The sequence below is a fragment of the Pseudophryne corroboree genome, unplaced genomic scaffold, assembly GCF_028390025.1.
Source record: "Pseudophryne corroboree isolate aPseCor3 unplaced genomic scaffold, aPseCor3.hap2 scaffold_3085, whole genome shotgun sequence".
In the NCBI taxonomy this organism is placed as follows: Eukaryota; Metazoa; Chordata; class Amphibia; order Anura; family Myobatrachidae; genus Pseudophryne; species Pseudophryne corroboree.
The window spans coordinates 3580-25645 of NW_026969763.1; the positions used below are offsets into that span (position 1 = coordinate 3580).

A 22066-nucleotide genomic window follows, 5' to 3' on the forward strand; every position below is an offset into this window, starting at 1 on the left:
GCTCACATCTCACGTAAAGTTTCCGGTTACAAAAAGCTCATATCCATTCTATTGTTACATGTTGGATCTTCACATCATAAAGATCTTTGATACAAAGTGACTATCCATTGGGAACAATTAATATATGGGTCTTACCAGCAGCCACACTTGATTCAAAACATTCTTTGACCTCATTAAGCCATATAGCTAGAGAGCTTGTTTTTTTACACGTCTGTGCACAGAGTATGCTTAAGTCCACCTCCATGTATTAGAAAGTATACATATTTGTTATTATTTTTTGATGTTTTAAAGACCGGTCTTGTTTTATTATATGATAATTTATACAATAGTAAATATATTTTGAATTTATCAGGAGTTTGTCATTCTTGTCAGCCATATCTTGTAATTATATAACTATAGCGCAAGAGTTTTTTCAAATTGGAGTTTTGTTCTGCTAAACGTACTTTCAGGTTTCTACTGGTTTTACCAATATAAACCAGCCCACACTTACATTCTAACCCATACACGACATTTTTCGTGTTGCACGTAATGAATTCTCTGATAGGATAGGTAACATTTTTCACACAGAAATCCTTGATTTTGCTCGGACCCTTTACCAATCTGCACATAGTGCATAAGCCACATCTGTGGAACCCCAAAGTTCTGACACTAGATCTTTTGACATCATCTAAAGTGCTTCTAACAAGTTTATCCTTAAGGCTGGGGGCACGTCTGTAGATAAAAACAGGTTTGTCAGGTAGTTTATCCCCTAATATTGGATCCTGTTTTAAAATCTTCCAATTATTCCTAAAAACAGTCTCAATCTCCTTATGTTGAGAATTAAAATTACTAATAAAAGACCAGCAGACTTTATCATCCTTACGGTCCTTTTTGGAATTCACTAAAAGACTTTGTCTCTCTATACTCAAGGCTTTTTCTTTCTTTTTCTTTTCCTTTTAGAAGGGGCCAAGTCTTGACTTGAAAGTATGGACGTTTTTTGCTTTGATATGATTGGAGGACAAGATAACAGAGCTTCTGATTGATTAGATCAAGTTCCGCCTAATTTTCCGGAGATGGAACGCAAAAACTACTTCCTGTCTTCACCGCTGGAACGCACTTCCGCTTCCGGGGGTGACGACATCCGGTCGCGGCTGGAAACGCCGCGTTTTTGGCGGGCAAAATGAGACCTTTGTGTGGCTAATTGTACAGGATATTTAGGGGTATAAATATGCCCCTCTAAGAGAACACCACTATGCTTCTGATGAAGGACCTGAGTGTCCGAAACGCGTCAAGTTAGTGGTACCAGGTGTGGAGCAGTGGAGCTGTCTTCTTTGGATGACCTTCTTCCCTTCTGATGCGCTGTAGAAGTCCGGACTCTTCAGTGTTTCCTCTTGGGAGGGTAATTCGTTTTCCAGCTGCCAGCACCCTGTTTACCCACCTACGTGTGTGGTTATATGCCTTGTATTCTTTTACCTATTGTGAGTGTTCTGTGAAATAAATTGTTGTTGTCCCGTCCTTTTCCAAATTGGTCTGCCCTATGATTTGCTTTTTTGTCTTGAGATAAGAGACTACATTTTGGAGGACGTTACAAATCTCACCAGTAGTTAGAAAAAATGTCACGCCTAAACCTAGAGAGATCATTTGAGAAAAACCTAAACAAACAGATGATAACAAGTCATCAATCAGGTAGCAGTAGAGTCATGGTCAGTGGGGGAATCATCAGCTCTTTTCCTCCCGGTGCTCCGCACCTCCTGCCAAGGTATGCCAGTGCTCGGGGATCGAAGAGGTGGTAATGCAGGAATAGGGAAGTCCCAATCGCGTAAGTCAAGCTTCGGTAATCCAAGACCATTACAGAACATCGGAAGATCAGAGTGGGAGTTAAGAGTGTGGGTTTTCCCAGAGAAAGAAACTTGTAGATTGAAGAGGAAGCCCCAACGGTATTTCAATTGGCGTTTACGGAGCTCATCTGTTAGGGGTTTGAGAGCTTTCCGCTGTTGAAGGGTATGCCAGGACAAGTCTTGGTAGATATGTATCATGGAACCATTAAAATCGACCCCATCGAGCTGGCGTACTTTGCGCATGATGTCATCCTTTTGAGAAAAAGTGTAATCTGCAGATGACATCACGTGGTCTGTCAGCGGAGAGACCTCTTGGCTTCAGAGCACGATGGGCCCTATCGAAGGTGATAGTGTCGTTAGGATCATTACCCAATATCTCGTTAAAGATTTTTGTAAGAGCATTAATCAAGCCTGTTTGAGGGACATCTTCCGGCAAGCCCCGCACTCGGATGTTATTTCTCCTCCCTCTGTTATCCAAATCGTTAACCGTGTTTGGAGAGAGCGGCTTTCGGTCGCCTGAGCTTCAATAACATTCGTCAATGACTGCAGGAACGTATCAGAAGAGGCCTGATGGTCTTCCAGATTTGACATCCGATCGGAGAGGTGGGAAATGTCCTGTCTCATAGTAGCCAATTCACGTCTCACAGTATCTTGTAGATCTTGTTTAGTGGGAAGATTTTTCATGTAGGCCAAGATGTATCGTAAGTCCCTATCGCCTGGAGGGCAGCTATGTGGCGTATCAGCACCTGGAGAGGATGAGTGAGAAGCAGACGGGGAGAGTGAGGGGTTTGAAGCAGAAGAATTTTCTGTAAGTGCAGGCGGGGCAGGTTGTAGGAATGGTCTCATATCGGCCTGCGACATGGTTCCCCGTGGAGGAGGCGTACCGGTCTTTTGAGAAGATTTCTTATTTCTAGGCATCATCCATTCAGCATCAAGAAGCATAAATTTACTGAGGGCAGAGTGTGCGAGGTAGACTGTAATTACATACTTCACGGAAGGATGTCTTCGGCGGAGTGGCTCCCAGTGGGATGGCGTTAACAGATCATCACGGTATCAATGGCAGCGGCAGCCCAGCAAAGCTCATATCCACAGCACAAAACCACTCAGACGCCATGGCAGAATAGAAAAACATTCAACAGGAGACAGCGAAGTGGCACCAGACGTCTGACAAGATTGGAAAACGGCTTCAATATACAGCTCAAGTGAATTTCTCCAGGATAACCACCAGAGGGGGTTTTCTGTAAAAGCGGCAGCACAGGGTTTATAATTGTTTCTATCCTGTGTAGTATGTGTTTGTTGTCAACAGGCTGTAACACACCGTGGCATTATAAAGGGTCAGAGCAGGGTTTAAGCTGCAGCAGCACCACTCCACTGAAGCCTCCTTTAATACAGCAGCCAGAAGGGAATCAGCAGCTTAGCGGGGGTGAGCAAGATGGCCACCGCAATGAGGAGCTGAAGCACCCAGAGAGGATGCAGTGAGTACCTGCTTGTCCCGGCGTGTACAGGGGCTCCCCGGGGTGCTGTCCGGCCACACTGCCGTCCGCGGGGTCTATGGGTCTACCCGCTGAAGGGAGCGCCGGCGGCACAGTCCGATGCGGCGTGCGCGCCACGGAGCCCGCCGTCCGGCCGCAGCTGAAACTCGAGGCCCCGGCTTCCGGGGATCGACTAGGCCACAGTCTGCGGTGAGAAGCGGCCGCCTCTACCAGCTCAGCGGCCACTTGGAGCACCCGGCCAGGGCAGAGGGGCAGTCACAGGAGCTTACTGGGACGGGGGGGGGAGCCGTGTTAATCACAATAGTAAAGGTATATAATACCGGGTCACAGAGGAGCACTTTCAGAGCACGTCCTCTACTCAGCTTGCCAGGCCACGCCCCCTATGTAGCATTTTTCACACTTCTTTTACACTTGTAACACTGATCAGCTAACCTCACTTTCTAACACTCTGACACCTTACTGCTGTCCTCTTTTTAACACTCAGCAGCCTCTTTCATTTGCCTAACACTGATCTCTCACTTCTATCCCTTATCTGTGTGATGCCCTGGGGTGGTATGGCTGGGGTAGTTTGGGGGTGCTCTGCGCCCCACAGGCGAACCCCTAAAGTGTTAGGGACCTGTCCGACGAGGTCACCGTGAAGTAGGTGGGCAGGCTCATATACTGGCCAATATATGCCAAGAACCTCAAATATTATGGTTGATGTAATTTTAATGGTGTATGGTGCACCTGCAGCCTTGTTCTTCTGAGGCATAACTTACGAAACTTTAGAAAGTTGGTGTCTCGAATGCCCAAATTATGTGCAGCAGTGATACACATCAAAGAAGGACACACTGATGAAAGCCCAATTTAGGGGGATATCCAATTATCCCCATTAAAACATTGGGTCCGAAAAATGGCCGTTTTCGGCCGTTTTTTCTGATGTTTCACCGATTTTTTTTTTTACAGGCTATCCAGATGGATCGCCTGTAAAAAAAAAAACCTTTCTCCCGAACACACAAAGGTTCAGTGAAACCTGTGTGTTTTCGTGTGAAACAGCCCCGCTTTCGGACGAAAACGGGGCTGTTTCCGGGGGATTCTGCTTCGCCTGCCGGAGGCAGGTGAAACAAAATCCCAGATAAGCCGCGGCACGCGCCGGCTTATCGGGGCTAATTAGATAGCCCCCCGACGGGACAATTAGCCCCGGTAAATTACCGGGGCTAATTGGATATCCCCCTTAATCTGAAATTTATGTTATACTATAGAATTATACATAATTTTGATAATGTTTAGTTTCAATATCATGTGAAACATTATTATGAATAAATATTTTCATTATTTCACTACATTTTGCCTTTTATTAATCATTATTTCTCTTGGCCAAAGATTTTTGCATGCTAGTACTGTATATGCCCCTTTGTCTACTGTCATCAATATTGATAATAACTAGTAGGCTTAGATGTATTGCATTCTCCATCTGTTATTAAACTGCTGTACTACTCCTACCACCGTTTCTCAGCAACTACCTCGATGAAGGAAATAAAGTTCAAGAAAATGATGGGTTACTTCTAGCAATAATAAAAGTTTTAGTTTTTTTGTAATTTACAGCAATAAATAAAACATGTACAGCTATTTATTATGTACTTAATGCTGGTCCCAGATTAGTTATACAGGGGCAGATTTATTACGTTCGGTGAAGTGATAAAGTGGAAGGTGATAAAGGACCAGCCAATCAGATCTTAACTACTATGTCACAGGCTGGGTTTGAAAAATGACAGTTAGGAGCTGACTGGCTGGTACTTTATCACTTTCCAATTTATCACTTCACCGAGCTTAATAAATCTGCCCCACAGAACCCTAGCGACAGACTACACAGTTATCAGAAAGCTGAGCATCTGCTGATATTAGTAGCTATTTTTCTGAATGATGACAATAAAATACCTGTTCATTGACTGTGAGTGGCGAATCATGTTGTTGGAGGGTACCTGCTTCCATAGTGCTTAATGGAATAGACGTCCCTTACGCCTCCTGCATGCTGGAAAACAAAACCACCTCACATGTAATCTATGTATGTATCAAGCACCAATCACTGAATTATTCTGATTAGTCTACTTCCAAAACCCTTCATTGTAGGGTCAGCAAGATGAAAGGAGATATCACCTTTATTCCCTCCCCTAGGATGCACATTTCCATTATAACCGATGCCTGGAGAAGCCTAAAGAAAGTAGTAAAGGATATCTAGTTTTGCTACTTGGATGTAGAGAAAATACAGATGGAGCCATGCTCATCTTGGCTTCTCTGCTGCGCCTAGGCACACCAAGGTTTATTAGCATAAGTCCTTCATCTATTGTTCTCAGCTGCAATACAATACAGAGAGAACAATAGATCAGGGAATTAAGTCCGACAGCCCTGGCTCAGTTAATCTTATTAAAGGCCAAGATGAAGAAGGCTTCATCTGTATCAGCAATATTACCAGGTATACAATTGCTGCCCTTAACAAAAATTAATAGATAAATACTAAAATAAACCAAATCATGAAAACTATAAAATCTGAAGAACAATTCTATAAAAGGAAGTACCCTTTGGCGTACTTATGCTACATATATGTATGAGAAGTCAGCATTTAGAGGCCAGCGGCAGTATGTTCAAATAATATTTATGAATTACATGTCATAGAAGGGTGTGAGTACTGGCATGGAGTGGCCTGGGGACCAGGATTATGCTTGTTTATTCAATGACTCACACACTGCTAATGATTTACTAAGAATATTTCACTGAAGTAGAAATGAATCATATTTTCTGGAAATGAAGGGAAACAACTTAGTAGAAGCTACGCTGGCAATTAATTTAACATTGTGTCACCCACTTTTCGAGTGGCACACCTGCTGATCTCCAGATATATATCCCCTGTTTGTGAGATAATATCCCGACAACATCTGATGGATGAACACGTAAGATTGGAAATAAAAACTAAGTTACAATCTTCCACTAACTTGTCCCAATAGAAAGAGATGTCAGAGTTTTTGAATTTGAAGCTTCTATCTCCTACAGTAGGAGGGGTTGGGTATGTGTGACTGGCGGTCAAGATATACCTGGATGTGTGACTGCCGGTCACAATACCGACGCCGGGATCCCGGCAGTTATATTGCCGTGGGGGGGGGGGGGGGGGAGCGCAATAAAGCCCCTTGCGGGCTCTTGACTTGCTGCGCTTGCCACAGGTTCTATTCCCACTCTATGGGTGTCGTGGACCCCCACCAGTGGGAATAGTTCCTGTTGGTTGGCATGCCAACCAGTGGGATATTTAAGGATCGGGATCTCGGAATCTGTATTGTGACCGGTGATCTCCTGACAGCCGGTCACATAGCCGCATCCCAATAGGAGTGCCGACCACTGATCAGGTGCCAGTAGGACACTGCACCCCGTACTCTGCATGTTGGGAAAATGATGGTGTAACCATATAATGTTAATTCTTGGCTGACTCATTTTTTTAAGGTGCAAAACAAAATATTCAGAAGCTAAAACATCACTCAGAAACACTCTGCATGAAAATGCTACAACTGAGAATGGCATTGATAAGATGCACACATAGCGATATACGTTTCTAAGAACTTTAGCAAAATGTTACAAACGAAATAAGGTAATAAGTAAATCTTCGTAAAAGATCCATCTAGCATCTATCACACTGAAATGGACCATAATGTTAATTATTTGTATAAACTTTTTAATTATTGCAATTATTCAGATTTATCAGAAAATGTTTCTATACTAATAATCAACTGAGGCTCACCTAGTGACTAGGCTTGTAGATATAGCTTGTCTTTGTCGATACTCAAATTCTATAACTTCCATTGCGGCCCACGGAAAAAAGTATTCCACTACTACAACAAAAACATTGAAGTAAATATTACACTATATAATACAAATAAATAACACATTTCCACAATATTTTTTAATGAAAACTATGGTATTAAATGTATTAAAACATTTTAATCTGAAGACCCAATTATACTATATAAGTTTTCTATGTTGTTTTAAACTCTACATTTAGTCAAGCACACAGAAAAATGAAATCATTCTTCCCTGAAAACACACAGGAGGTTATTCAATTGTTTGTGCTACCCCCTGCTGGGCGTCTGATGGAGTAATCCAATTGTTGCACCGTTTGGGCGCCCATTAGTATGGACGCACCCAAAAGCACCGGGTTTAGCCACACAAAGTAGCGAAACCTGTTTAAAGCACTGGTTAGGGCACCCACACTACCGTTTGGGCGTCCAAACCACAGACTTTGCACACATTTCTTCTCATACCACAGAAGACTGTAAGAAGAAAAGTGTCTCTCACGGGTAAAGAGAGCCCGATCAGAGCAAAAAATTAATTTGGGTGCTCATTAGTTTAGACTCCCAGCAGGGGGACACTGCAAACAACTGAATTGTCCTTGCATAGTAGTTCAAGTTTTTGTGTTTACACTGGTATTGTAATAACAAATGTATTTTTGTATAAAAATTCTCATATATGGTCACATTTATTATTACTTAAAAGAGTCTGGATAAAATATATACTGCCATGAAAACATCAGAAGTACTGAAGTTCAAAGTTGTCTGTAGCAGATACTTCGTTTTGCACATACATGCAAAACTAAGTAACTGAATGTCATCAAACGTTGTTCATTGAAAAGGATGGAAAATACAAAGAATATCAAATGAATAGGGAACAATAAAATAATTTGAGACAATTCTAAACTAGAAAAGTTATTAACATCAGGAAGTGACTGGGGAACACATTTTCTTTGAATAATGAAATAACACTAGTTATAAACAAAATAACCACTAATAAAAAAACATTGGAGCTAGAAACAACTAATGTGCAGGGTGTCTAGGAATTACTGCAAGTCTGCCCGTATTTTTAAAGCGGCAATCATATACAATGCAACACCAACCTGGTTTTGCCTTGTGACTGCTGGTTTAAAAATACGGGCAGAATCGCAGAAATTCCCGAACAGCCTGCACCTTGCAGACTATCACATAGTGCCCATAAGGTCAAATAAAGAAAAAAATCCCAATATGTAAAACTAGTAATTGTCTTTCCTTAATATTATAAATCCCGCAAGGTAAACATACACTTTAAAATTTAATATGGTAATAATTACTGTATTTACAGTATATCCAAACAACAAACCATATAAGCAGATTACCTGTTATTTTTTTTTATATTTTTTTTGGTATCCAGCAGGGAACCTCATGTTGAACTCTAGACCTAGTTGGATGTTAAATTAATATGAGAGAATACTGTATTAAAAAATGGTCTTTGTAAATGTGATATGTGTAGAAGAGGGCAAATAAAAAAACTAACTTCAAGAAACTACTATGTTGAATAGTACAGGGGAAGAAATGGGTGCAGATGCACTATACCAGGGGTGGCCAACTAGTCTGAGCCAAAGAGCCCAGAATTGTCTCTAAGAAAGCCAAAGAGCCGGTATCATGCGCGCGCCGTAGGCGCGCGCAAAAAAATGGGCGTGGCCTAGTGGAAAATGGGTGTGGCCTAGCTGGCACAAGTTCACGCCCCATTTCTTATGCACACCTTTGGTGTGATGTTACCTGGTGCGTGAAAATGTGTTACAACCCCGTTTTTTTCTACATTTACAGAATATGTAATATATTCTTGCTGGATATAAACAACCCCGTTTTTAGTTACGCTGGCGAGCCTAGCACACTGAAAATCATACATAACTTGTATAAACGTTCTTACTTTGCAGAATTTTTTCTTTAATTGAAGCAATGTACACAACATAATACAGTATACATACAATTTGTTAACAAAATAAAGAAAGTAAAAATAACAATAAAATAGTTTTGTTTTAAATAGTAACAGGGAAGGGGGTTCGGGGTGAATCCACACTTATAGTATAGATTTTTGTTTAAATTTTTTATTAGTGGGACTTTTGGCAATCCTTGTTTTCAACCATTTTTTTAAATTCTGGCTTGTATTCGGTTGTGGCCACTCGCAGTAATTCTCTTGTGTGTGTGTCTGTAAGAACAGACCGATGTTTTGATTTCACTTGTTTCAGTGTTGAAAAAAATGACTCACAAAGGTAAGTAGACCCAAACATTGATAGCAGTCTGAGCGCAGCACATTTGACATTGGGGTATTTCTCTACTGGTACATTTCTCCAGAACTCAATGGTTCCTTCCTTTAGTAAAGATTTAAGTCTGTCGTCCTCAGAAAGTTCAAGCATCTCAATCTGAGTAGTTGCTTCATCTGTGACTAAAGGGGCTTTTAAAGTGTCGGCATCAGTATTGAAAGGATCAACTAAGAATCTAATCTGAGGTCTTTTCAGCTGTAGATCATGGAATCTTTCCAGAAAGCCATCTTTCAATTCTTCAGTCAATGCTGCATACCGTGTTGTGCTACTTTTTAAGATATCCGGTGCTTGTTCACTGGCCTTTAACAGTGAGGGAAATTGTGTTAGTTCCACCTTTTGAAGTTGTGCATTGAACAATTTAAGTTTGTTGACAAATGCAAATATACTTTGCACCAAGTCAGGCAGTATCTTAAATTTCCCTTGAAGATCCAGGTTGAGTCTGTCCAGATGCTGCAGCATGTCCACCAGAAACGCCAGATCTAAAACCCATTGTGGGTCAGAGAGTTCAGGGTATTCTTTTCCTTTTGCTTCCATAAAAATCTGCACAGGATTTAAAAGTTCAAAAAAACGTGATAACACTTTACCTTTTGAAAGCCACCTTACAGTACAGTGAAACGGCAGATCACCTGACAAACCTTGGTCGAGCTCAGCAATGAGATTCCTAAATTGTCTGTGGTTAAGAGCATGTGAGCGAATATAATTTACTATTTTAAGGACAGGATTCATTACGTGATCCATCTGTAACTTTTTAGACACCAGTTGCTCCCGATGGATGATGCAGTGAAACGTCCAGAAATCAGGAAACTGATCGTCAGCCCGGCACAGGCCCACAAGGCCATTTACTGACCCAATCATGGATGGTGCCCCATCAGTTGCAATCGCTGTGAGTTTTGATAAAGGCAAATTTGATTTGGCAAACACCTCCATCAGTGTTTCTTTCACATCAATGCCCCGGGTCCGGTCTTTTAATGGAATTATATCTAGGAGTTCTTCCTTGATTATACAATCCTTTGACACAGTCCGTACAAATATTGCCAACTGAGATTTGTCCTGTACATCACAAGACTCATCTAATGCAATACTGAGGTATTCACATTTCTGTAGATCAGAATTTAATTGGGATTCAATAGAAACATTAATTTCAGATATCCTGTGCTCAATTGTATGGCGTGAGAGTTGAAGGTCTGAAACCATTTTTTTCAGATTTCCATTTTCTGGGCACAAGATAGATACTACATCTGTAAGACACTTTTTCACAAAATCACCCTCATTGTAAGGTTTTTTAGCGCGGGCAATATTCCAAGCGACTTGATACGAGGCATGTGTGACTGTCTGGGAGTGCTTCGCAAATTTGTGGAACACTTGCGTCTGTTTTTCAATTTGACTCTTTAAAGTTTTTAGTTTGTGTGATCGAAGTTCAGTACCTCTCGGAAATTCCTGATCAATTTTAGAATGGTGTGTGCTGAAATGGCGCTGGAGATTTGAAGACTTGAAATGTGTCAATACAGTCTGACAAATCAGACAGAGGGGTTTGCCTTTGCGTTCTATGAAAAAATATAAATCTTCCCATTCTGGTAAAAATGTTCTACGTTCTTCTTCGTATTTACGTTTACTTGTACATTTTTTTGCCATGTTTAAAACGGACTTGTATACCCTGCGATTAAAAAAGAAAATATCATACAGTCATACACTATCAAAATATTATCACATCAGCTCAGCAGACTATATATATATATATATATATACACCTATACCACAACAAAACTATTGCACATAAAAAAACAACAGATCCTTACCAAGTAAAGGAGTGTTTGTCAGGTATTTACGGTATTCCGACCTCAGATGCTTAAGCTGTTAGCACGTGCGCACAATCGCCAGTGGAGGTAACTGCTGAAGTGAAATTTTTTAAAAAGACAGCAATATAGAAAACATTGGAGAAGCCAAGTTCACGTAAAATACACTGAAAAAGCCAATCCACATAAAATACACTGAAGAAGCCAGATCCACATAAATTACACATAAAATACACAGAAGAAAACCAATCCACATCAAATACACAGAAGAAGCCAGATCCACATAAAATACATTTTACAAAACCAGATCCACATAAAATACATTTTAAAAACCAAATCTACATAAAATACATTGAAAAAGCCAGATCCACATAAAATAAAAAAAACCACAGGTCTTACCTTGCTGCAGTGTCAAGTAAAGTAGTGTTCGTCAGGTCTTTATGGTATTCAGACTTCAGATACTTAAGCTGTTAGCACGTGCACACAATCGCGAGTGGAGGTAACTGCTGAAGTGAAAATTAAAAAACACAGCAATATAGAAAAAATTGGAGAAGCCAAGTTCACATAAAATACACTGAAGAAGCCAGATCCACATAAAATACATTTAAAAAAAATCAGATCCACATAAAATACATCGAAAGGCCTGAGGGACATAAAAAAAACAAACACACAGACACACACCATACCTATCTCTCCAGCACCCCCCTCACCCCACACACACCAGGTAATTTGAACAGCCCCACTCTGCCACCCATAGCCATTACAGATCTCAGGCAGCCCCCCACAGCTTCAGGCATACCCCCACTTGAATCTCAGACAATCCTCCTGCTCATTGAGACATCTCCCCCCCCCCCCGACTGACTCAGTCAGCCCTTATCTAGATTCAGACACCCTCCCCCATACTGAGGCAGTGGCGTGCGGTGAGGTCAATGGCTGGTGAGGCACAACAGCTATAATGTCTGCCGAATCCTGACGATGACCCCTACTGCAGCCGAGCCAGTGCCCGCTACTGCCTCTGAGCTGATGCCAGCTGCCACCGACAATGGCTTACAAACTCGGCCACCATCAACTGACCCAGCCCTCTCCCATCAATTTGCATCTCAGTCCTAAGCCGCCAATGCCCGCTGCCTGCCTGCTCATCATAAAAAAATAATAATTAGTGTTTGGGACAGGGAAGGGAGTGGGAGGAGGACATGAATGCAATTTTGTTGTCCAGGGCTTCCATTAACTTGATAGAGAAGGGTCTGAATGGGTTAAAAAATGTAAAAAAAAATGCGTGAGGTCCCCCCGCCTAAGTATAACCAGCCTCGGGCTCTTTGAGCCGGTCCTGGTTGTTTAAATACTGGGAAAAAATTGGACAGGGGTTCCCCGTATTTAGACAACCAGCACCGGGCTCTTAGTCCGGTCCTGGTTCCAAAAATACGGGGGACAAAAGATGTAGGGGTCCCCCGTATTTTTAAAACCAGCACCGGGCTCCACTAGCCAGGGACATAATGCCACAGCCGGGGAACACATTTATGTAGGTCCCTGCGGCCGTGGCATTACCCCCCCAACTAGTCACCTCTGGCCGGGGTTCCCTGGAGGAGCGGGGACCCCTTAAATCAAAGGATCCCCCCTACTCCAGGCACCCAAGGGCCAGGGGTGAAGCCCGAGGCTGTCCCCAGCACCCCTGGGCGGTGGGTGCCAGGCTGATAGTCATGAGTGTGTAAAAAAAGAATATTGTTTTTTGTTGTGGAAATACAAGGCCCAGCAAGCCTCCCCCGCTTGCTGGTACTTGGAGAACCTCAAGCACCAACATGCGGGGAAATTACTGGTCCACTGGTACCTGTAGTTTTACAACAAAAAAAATACCCAAATAAAAACACAACACACACACCGTGAAAGTAAAATTTTATTATAACACACTTACACACTCACACATACTTACCTACATCCCACGCCGGTCACGTCCACTTGTCCAGTAGAATCCAATAGGGGTACCTGTAAAAACAAGAGAGAGATTACTTACCTACATCCCACGCCGGTCACGTCCACTTGTCCATGTAGAATCCAATACCTGTAAAACAAGTAATTTAGACATAAAAACTTCAATCCACAGGAGGGGGGAAAAGGAAGAGAGAGAGAGAGAGAGAGAGAGAGGGAGAGACCTGCTGCTGCGGCATGTGGACGAAGCCGGAGGACAGGGGAGAGCCGCACAGAGGAGAGGTGCCTGTGAGCGGGCGGGGGGGACGGAATCGGCGGAGGAGGACAGGGGAGAGCAGCACTCACTGCACAGCCACCGCTGCTCCTGTCCCAACGTCCCCAGTTCTCAGACAGCACATCTCCCCCCCAGCTCTCAGACAGCAGCTCTCCTCCACCCTGCAGCTCTCAGACGGCATCTCTCCTCTCATCCCCCCCTGCAGCTCTCCAACAGCAGCTCTCCTCCCCCCTGCAGCTCTCTGACAGCAACTCTCCCCCACCCCTGCAGCTCTCTGATGGCAGCTCTCCCCCCCCCCCCCCTGCAGCTCTCTGATGGCAGCTCTCCCCCCCCCCCTGCAGCTCTCTGATGGCAGCTCTCCCCCCCCCCCCTGCAGCTCTCTGATGGCAGCTCTCCCCCCCCCCCCTGCAGCTCTCTGATGGCAGCTCTCCCCCCCCCCCCCCTGCAGCTCTCTGATGGCAGCTCTCTCCCCCCCTTTGCAGCTCTCTGATGGCAGCTCTCCTCCTCCCCTCCCCCCTGCAGCTCTGTGATGGCAGCTCCCTGATGGCAGCTCTCTCCTCTACCCCCCCCCCCCCCCCCCTCGCAGCTCTCTGATGGCAGCTAAACTCTTCTCCCCCCCCTGCAGTGCTCAGCCAGCACATCTACTCTTCCCCCCAGCTCTCAAACAGGCACATCTCCTCAAAGGCCCCCCCCCCCAAGCTCTCAAACGGCACGGCACCTTTCAGTCTGAAATCACACACACACACACCTACCTCTCAAACGGCACCTTTCAGCCTGACATCACCCCCTCCCAGCTCTCAAACGGCACTTGTAGATCTCGGGCAGCCAGGGCAGAGCACCGCACTTACCACACTTACCATTCCTTGACGATCGGTCTCCCTTCTCTGGGCCTGGGACATCCACCTTCTGCTCTGCCTCCGTCTTCCGTCTCCAGGCGCCCGTCCTTGCTTGCTGTGTCTTTACCGGCTCCTGGCATCCGTTCTCGTCGCGGCTCCGCCTCTCATGCGCTGTGCGGCTGTGACCTCAGGAAGTCCCGTCACACGCACAGAGCGGAGCGGTGCTTTGTTAAAACATGAATCCTCCTCTGAACTGCTGAACGTTAGTCAGAGGAGGCTTCATGTGAGTAATTGTAAGCAGTGGCAGCCAGGGAGCCGGGAGCCGCATTACAACAATGAAAGAGCCGCATGCGGCTCGAGAGCCGCGGGTTGGCCACCCCTGCACTATACAGTCATTACTATAAATTACAGTATATAATATACTAAGAGGTTGTTAGCATATAATTGGCCAATGATACGGGCTTGCTCACCGCGTCGAGGTCACCTCTATCGAGCAAGTCCCTAACACTTTTGGGGTTCACACTGGGACGCAGGGCACCCCCAAATCAGCCCAGCCATGAACCCCCCCAAGGCATCACACTAGTGGAAAATCGTGAGGTGTAATAAAGTATAAGAGAAGCATAGGTAGTTACGGAGTGTAGAAAATGTTTTAAAATTAGATATAGAGTGGGTGAAAAAAATACATGGATAAAATGACACACTTAGGAAGTAGTGAAAAAATAGTGACTATAAGTGTTAGGGTGTGATGCCCTGGAGTGGCCCAGACAGAACAGTTCAGGGGACCCCACGTCCCAATGCTTACCCCCAAATAGACTGACACTGTATGAAAATAATAGGACTTACTTTGTATTACGCCTGAATCATTGATGTGCAGTCAGATGTAGGTCCCTGCTTAAAATCAGTTTGGTAGGTGGGGGAGGGGTGCTAGTCAGAATGAAGTAATCTCAGACTTCAGGTGTGTATTTATACACATAGTATAGACTATACAGAGGAAATGGGTCTAGACTGCACACCCTAGTGGTTGTAATGAAAGGTGCTATCTGCTGAGATTTTATGATAATACAGGGGAAGAAATGGGTGCAGATGCACTATACAACCACTAGGGTGTGCAGTCTAGACCCATTTCCTATGTTGAATAGTAGCCTTGCGGGTAATGTTTCCACGTGATGTTTTGGATCATGTTTTTCCCTCATTTTAGAGCAATGTTTTTATTTCTGTAACTGTGGGTTTTTATCAATAAATATAGCCCGCCATGATGCTACTATGGAACCTCACCTGAATCATTCCTATAATGTCAGATCTTAATGCCTTTGTGCATTATAGCAGACACTGCTGGGCATGTTTAATGACACTATGATCAAAAGGGTATCCAGTCTTTAGGTCGACAACACTAAGGCAGACACTCATTAGGTCGACCACTCTTGTATGACAAGGTCATTAGGTCGACACGACAAAGGTCGACACATGAAAAGGTCAACATGAGGTTTTCTAATTTTTTGAACTTTTTCATACTTTACGATCCACGTGGACTACGATTGGAAATGGTAACCTGTGATGAGGGCAGCGGTAGCGGAGCGAGGCACCTTGCCCGATGCAAGGGGACACGGTGCACTAATTGGGGTTCCCCGTCACATTATGAAGAAAACAACACCATTTTTTGTTTTACACTCATGTCGACCTTTTTCCACGTCGACCTTATCCATGACGAACTAATGACCATATCGACCTATTTCATGTGTCGACCTAGCCACTGTCGGCCAACAGTGGTCGACCTAATGACTGTCAACCTAGTTACTGTCAACCCAACGATCCACACCCGATCAAAAGTCATTAAGTATACTACAAAGATATACCAATATTCCATTAAGACCACTTTCTTTCTGTTGTAAACATTGTATAAGTATATCCTGAGAGCACTAAAATATCCAGAACATTTATGATTTACATAGATTCTGTGGCTGATTAAAGCCAGGTAAAATGCAGACTTAAAATTAACCAGCCACAGAACCTGTGTAATTCATTGGTGTCTCAGGATATTCAAGGGATTCTGGGGCAGATGTATTAGGTCTGGAGAAGTGAGTTGAAGGTGATAACGCACCAGCCAATCAGCTCATTACTGTCATTTTTCAAACCCGTAATGATTGGTTGGTGCGTTATCACTTCTTTATCACTGCTTTATCACTTCTCCAGGCTTAATACATCTGCCCCATTATGGCAACCCTACATATAATGGAATTACAGTTTGATTAACTGGATGGATAAAGCCAGACTCTAGTGGTTGCAGTACTTTGCATCTGCTTTAGCCTAAAGGCCCATATGCAGATCTAAGGAGAGATGTGTGCTGAGCGAACTGCTAAGCACACATCTCTCCCACCACTCAGCACAACGCGATGTGTGCTGAGCGTGCGGGAGATACGGGGGGGGGGGGCTCATTTCACCCAGCGGATGAAATGGGCGACCTGCTAGATTGAGCCAATCTAGCACCAGCGATAGCGATGCTATTGCTGTGGGGGGTACACACGGAGCGATAATGTTTAAAATCAAAGCAATCTAGTCAAATTGCTTAGATTATCGCTCCGTGAATACCCCCCTTAACTCTTGAGATATGCTGCCTGCTGATGGGATATAGGGGCTAATTCAGACCTGATCGCTGCTGTGCGTTTTCGCACAGAGGGCGATCAGGTCTGAACTGCGCATTCATATGCACCGCAATGCGCAGGCGCGACAGCCCGCAGCGATGGGGAGCGCTGGGTAGTGACGGGATGGTGCAAAAAATCCAATCACACCGGCAATCGCAAGAAGATTGACAGGAAGAGGCCGTTTGTGGGTGGCAACTGACCGTTTTCAGGGAGTGTCCGGAAAAACGCAGGTGGGACCCCGGCGTTTTGTCGGAGGATTCGTGATGTCAGCTCTGGCCCTGATCATCGCAGCGGCTGAGTAAGTCCTGGGCTGTGCAGAGACTGCACAAAGTGCTGTTTGTGCAGCTCTCCTGCACATGCAATCGCACACCTGCACAGCGATTTCCCCCTCACCCTGTAGGTGGCGACTACCTGATCGCAGGGATGCAAAAAACGCACCCTAGCAATCAGGTCTGAATTACCCCCATAGAGTGTCAAGAATCAAAATGTCACGAAGTTAAATACAGACCCCGTAACTTAGGCTGGGTACACACTACAACGATCTGGGATCGTGGCTGATTGATATATAGCGCACTGTTATGCGCACTGATATCATCTGTCGTGCTCACAGTACCAGCAATGCAATTGTGGTTAATTTGGGTAGAATATTTCATAAACTTGAAATACAAGACAAACAGCTTTTTTTCATGGTTCTTCAGTTTAACAAATTTAGTTTAACTGTCAGAAATTGAATATACTTTATTATGCAAATTATAATTAGCTATTAGATTTAATGGGGGAGATTCAAATGTTTGAAAAGTCGGTTGGGTGTCTGTTTTTTCCTGTCTATTAGATAGGAAAAAAACAGACCCCCAACTGACTTTTCAAACATTTGAATCTCCCCCAATATGTCCAGTGGAAGCTAAATACTGGAAATGTCTAATTTCTTGCTATAGTTTTTGTGCAGATTTGCACCTTTGAACAGTGGCCCTCATTCCGAGTTGTTCGCTCGCTAGCTGCTTTTAGCAGCATTGCACACGCTAGGCCGCCACCCTCTGGGAGTGTATCTTAGCTTAGCAGAATAGCGAACGAAAGATTAGCAGAACTGCTAATAAATAATTCTTTGCAGTTTCTGAGTAGCTCCAGACCTACTCACAGATTGCGATCAGCTCAGTCCGTTTAGTTCCCGGTTTGACGTCACAAACACGCCCTGCATTCGGCCAGCCACTCCCCTGTTTCTCCAGACAATCCCGCGTTTTTCCCTGACACGCCGGCGTTTTTTAGCACACTCCCGGAAAACGCTCAGTTACCACCCAGAAACGCCCCTTTCCTGTCAATCACTCACCGATCAGCAGAGCGGCTGAAAAGCGCCGCAGAATCCACAGCAAAACTGCTAAGTTTTTAGTTAAATAACTAAGCGTATGCGTCCTGCATGCCTTGTGCATGCGCAATTAGCAACAAATCGCAGCATAGAGAAAATCGGCAATGAGCGAACAACTCGGAATGACCCCCAATAGAGGTAATTCAGAGTTGATCGCAGCAGCAAATTTGTTAGCAGTTGGGCAAAACCATGTGCACTGCAGGGGGGGGGGGGAGGTATAACATTTGCAGAGAGAGTTAGATTTGGGTGGGTTATTGTTAGGGTCTCCTGCTCTGTGCTGCCACATCGTTATGGCAACCGGGAGACAAGTGCTAGCGGAGTAACCTGAGCGTAGCTGATACTCCGGTTCGGGTCTTTTGCTGTGCAGTGGTTACAGGCTCTGTGCACGGCAGGGGATCCGGTGCTGGTTTTTGTGCTCACAGTCTGTGAGGTCTGAGTGGGGCGTGGACAGCACCTGCTATATAAACCCTCTTCTCAGGTTAGGCAGATGCTGCTGAATCTTTGTTGGTTAGTCAGTTCCTGAAAGCTAGCTAGTACTGTGTAAACTTTGTATTTGTTTGTTGCTTACTGCAAATAGGCCTTGGGATTTGGTATTACACTCTGCCAATCCAGATCTAGCAGTAAGACTGGAGTCAGTCGTTTAACCTGCTGGGGTTCTTTTGCTACTCTGTGAACCTAGCAAGTTTGCGGCTGTATTCTCAGACTTGTCTGCCAAAATCCTTTCTCACTGTGCAAGGTGTTCAGGTGTCAGTTTAGTGTCAGTAAGCTGAACCAGTGCACTGCAAGCGAGGACTAGGATTGTGGAGACTCTCCTTGTGTCTATTATTCCATCTCTGACCAAGGAGTTTACTGCCACACCCGTTGGTAACCCTTTAGGGTTTTGCTGTTGCCCTTAGCAACAGCATTTCGGGTTCTCTACGTATTAAATCACAACACCTTGCTTCTTTCCATCTGAGCATTCCTAATACTAGGGAGACACCCAGTTTCTTAGCCTTTGGGCTTCTCTGTTCACTTTGTGTTTATTTTGTTACCCTATCACCTTCTGTGTATGTAATGTCATATTCCCCAGTCTGTCTGTGAGTTCATTTGTTTTGCATCCCTCTCCGTTCAGACACCAGTACATTCCTGCTGGCACTGGTGTGCATAACATATTCAGCAGTCTAATACTCCTGTTGAAATTTTGTGGGAATATGGAGCATACCCCTCAAAATACTTTGCAACAGGTGGTCGATCAGGTGCAGGTCCTGACTCGACAATTTAATGATTTGTCCATTAAAATGCACACCTCGCAGGCCGCTGGCGGAGCTCCCGCAGCAGCAGTACCTTCAGGGGTTAAGGAGCCGAAAGTAAATCTCCCGGATCGTTTTTCTGGAGATCGCTCGCAGTTCTTTTGTTTCAAGGAGAGCTGCAAGCTATATTTCCAGCTTAGGCCTCAGTCTTCTGGGTCGGAGATTCAGCGGGTGGGCATAGTGATTTCCTTGCTACAAGGAGACCCACAGGTCTGGGCATATGGGTTGCAGCCTGACTGTCCGTCGCTTAAAAGTGTTGATGCTTTTTTTACGGCACTGGGCATGTTGTATGATGACCCTGACAAGACGGCCTCAGCCGAGGCTCAGATTTCTATCCTTAAGCAAGGGCGAAGGCCAGTTGAGGTTTATTGTACGGCGTTTCGGAGGTTGGCCCATGATACCCAGTGGAATGACCCAGCCCTGAGACACCAGTACCGAAGAGGTCTTTCTAACCAGTTAAAAGACCAACTGGTACAATATCCCTTGCCTGATAGCTTGGATCAGCTCATGCAGTTATCCATTCGGGTGGATAGACTGCTGAGAGAGCGCAGGCTTGAAAGGTAGACTGAGGTTTCCTTCTTTCCCAAGGGAAACTCAGACTCTGAGGAATTTTCCGAGGAGCCTATGCAGATTGGGGCTACCCGCCTCTCTTCGCGTGAGAAGACGCGGAGGAGACAGCAGGGGTTATGTTTGTACTGTGGGAATAAAGGTCATGTGGTAGTATCATGCCCAGAAAAGCCGGAAAACTTCAGGGCCTGAGGGTGATGGGAAATATCCTGTCAGGCCAGAAGTCAGAATTTCCCAAGAAGACTTTTATCATTCCGGTGACCTTGAAGATCCTCGGTCAAACTGTCAAGACTGAGGCCTTTGTGGACAGTGGGGCCGACAGGGTTTTTATGGACCGCCAATTCACCCTGAAACACTCTGTTCCCTTAGTACCCTTGGCATCAGAAATTGAGATTTGTGGGTTAAACAGGGAACCATTATCCCAGGGTAAAATTACCTCTTGCACTAGCCAGATTTCTTTGTTTATTGGAGCCACACACTCTGAAAAATTGTCCTTTTATGTGACTGTCTGTACTTTTGCCCCATTGGTGTTGGGGTTACCCTGGTTAAGGGCCCACAATCCTCAATTTGACTGGGTCTCTGGGGAGATTCTTAGTTGGGGTACTGATTGTTTCAGGAGTTGCTTGAGCCTTCCAGTCAGGCTTTCGCAGATAAGTTTGCCAGGATTGCCAGGATGTTATGCAGATTTTGCGGACGTGTTCTCCAAAAGAGTTGCAGAGGTACTACCTCCCCATCGCCCCTATGACTGTGCCATTAATTTGTTGCCGAATGCTAAGCTTCCCAAGAGCAGGTTGTACTCCCTGTCACGTCCTGAGACTCAGGCTATGGCAGAGTACATTCAGGAGAACTTGGCTAAGGGATTTATCAGACCTTCACAGTCTCCAGTTGGGTCGGGGTTCTTCTTCGTGGGTAAAAAGGACGGTTCGTTGCGACCCTGCATCGACTTCAGGGAATTGAACCGTATCACGATTAAAAACTCATACCCACTGCCTCTCATTTCGGTCTTGTTTGACCAGCTTCGTACTGCCACCATTTTTTCTAAGATTGACCTACGCGGTGCATACAATCTGATCCGAATAAGAGAGGGGGATGAATGGAAGACTGCCTTTAATACCCACTCAGGGCATTATGAATATTTGGTGATGCCTTTTGGGCTCTGTAATGCCCCGGCAGTCTTCCAGGACTTCATGAACGATGTGCTCAGGGAATATTTGGATAGATTCTTAGTTGTATACTTAGATGACATCCTAATCTTCTGCCATTCCCTGGAGGAACATCGGAAGCATGTACGCTTAGTCCTCCAGAAACTCAGAGACCACCGGCTTGGGGCGAAGGTGGAGAAGTGCGAATTTGAAGTTCAGCAAGTCGCATTTCTAGGATATATTATCTCCCCAACAGGTTTCCAAATGGAGGGTTCCAAGGTACAGGCAGTCCTGGATTGGGTGCAGCCCACTAGTTTGAAGGCGCTTCAGCGTTTTCTGGGCTTTGCGAATTTTTATAGACGATTTATCGCTGGATTTTCGGCTATAGTGGCGCCCTTGGTGGCACTTACTAAGAAAGGGGCGGATGTTGCTCACTGGTCTTGTGAGGCCAAAGCGGCTTTTGCCCGTCTCAAAAGGGCATTTGTCTCGGCCAAGGTGCTGCGACACCCAGATCCAGAGCGTCCTTTTGTGGTGGAGGTGGATGCCTCTGAGATGGGTATTGGGGCAGTGCTCTCTCAGATGGGGGTGTCTGATAATCGCCTTCATCCCTGTGCTTACTTTTCCCGTAAATTTTCGCCTGCCGAGATGAATTATGACGTGGGTAACCGGGAATTGTTGGCTATTAAGGATGCACTCGAGGAGTGGAGACACTGGCTTGAGGGGGCTAAGTTTGTGGTCTCAATTCTCACCGACCATAAGAATTTGGCATATTTAGAGTCAGCGAAGCGCCTCAATGCCAGGCAGGCACGATGGGCTTT

General features: G+C 44.8%; 1 long non-coding RNA gene across 2 annotated transcripts; it reads right to left on the reverse strand.

Moving 5' to 3' along the window:
* Window positions 1–5227: 5227 nt before the first annotated feature.
* Window positions 5228–11721, reverse strand: LOC135017039 (uncharacterized). 2 transcript variants are annotated; one of them, XR_010214950.1, is made up of 3 exons: window positions 11618–11721; window positions 7074–7164; window positions 5228–5321 (listed from the first exon to the last, which is right to left on the reverse strand). It is a non-coding gene; the product is annotated as an uncharacterized LOC135017039 (long non-coding RNA). The 2 variants fall into 2 exon arrangements; XR_010214951.1 differs by lacking the exon at window positions 11618–11721 and adding an exon at window positions 8478–8546.
* Between the last annotated feature and the right edge of the window lie 10345 nt (window positions 11722–22066).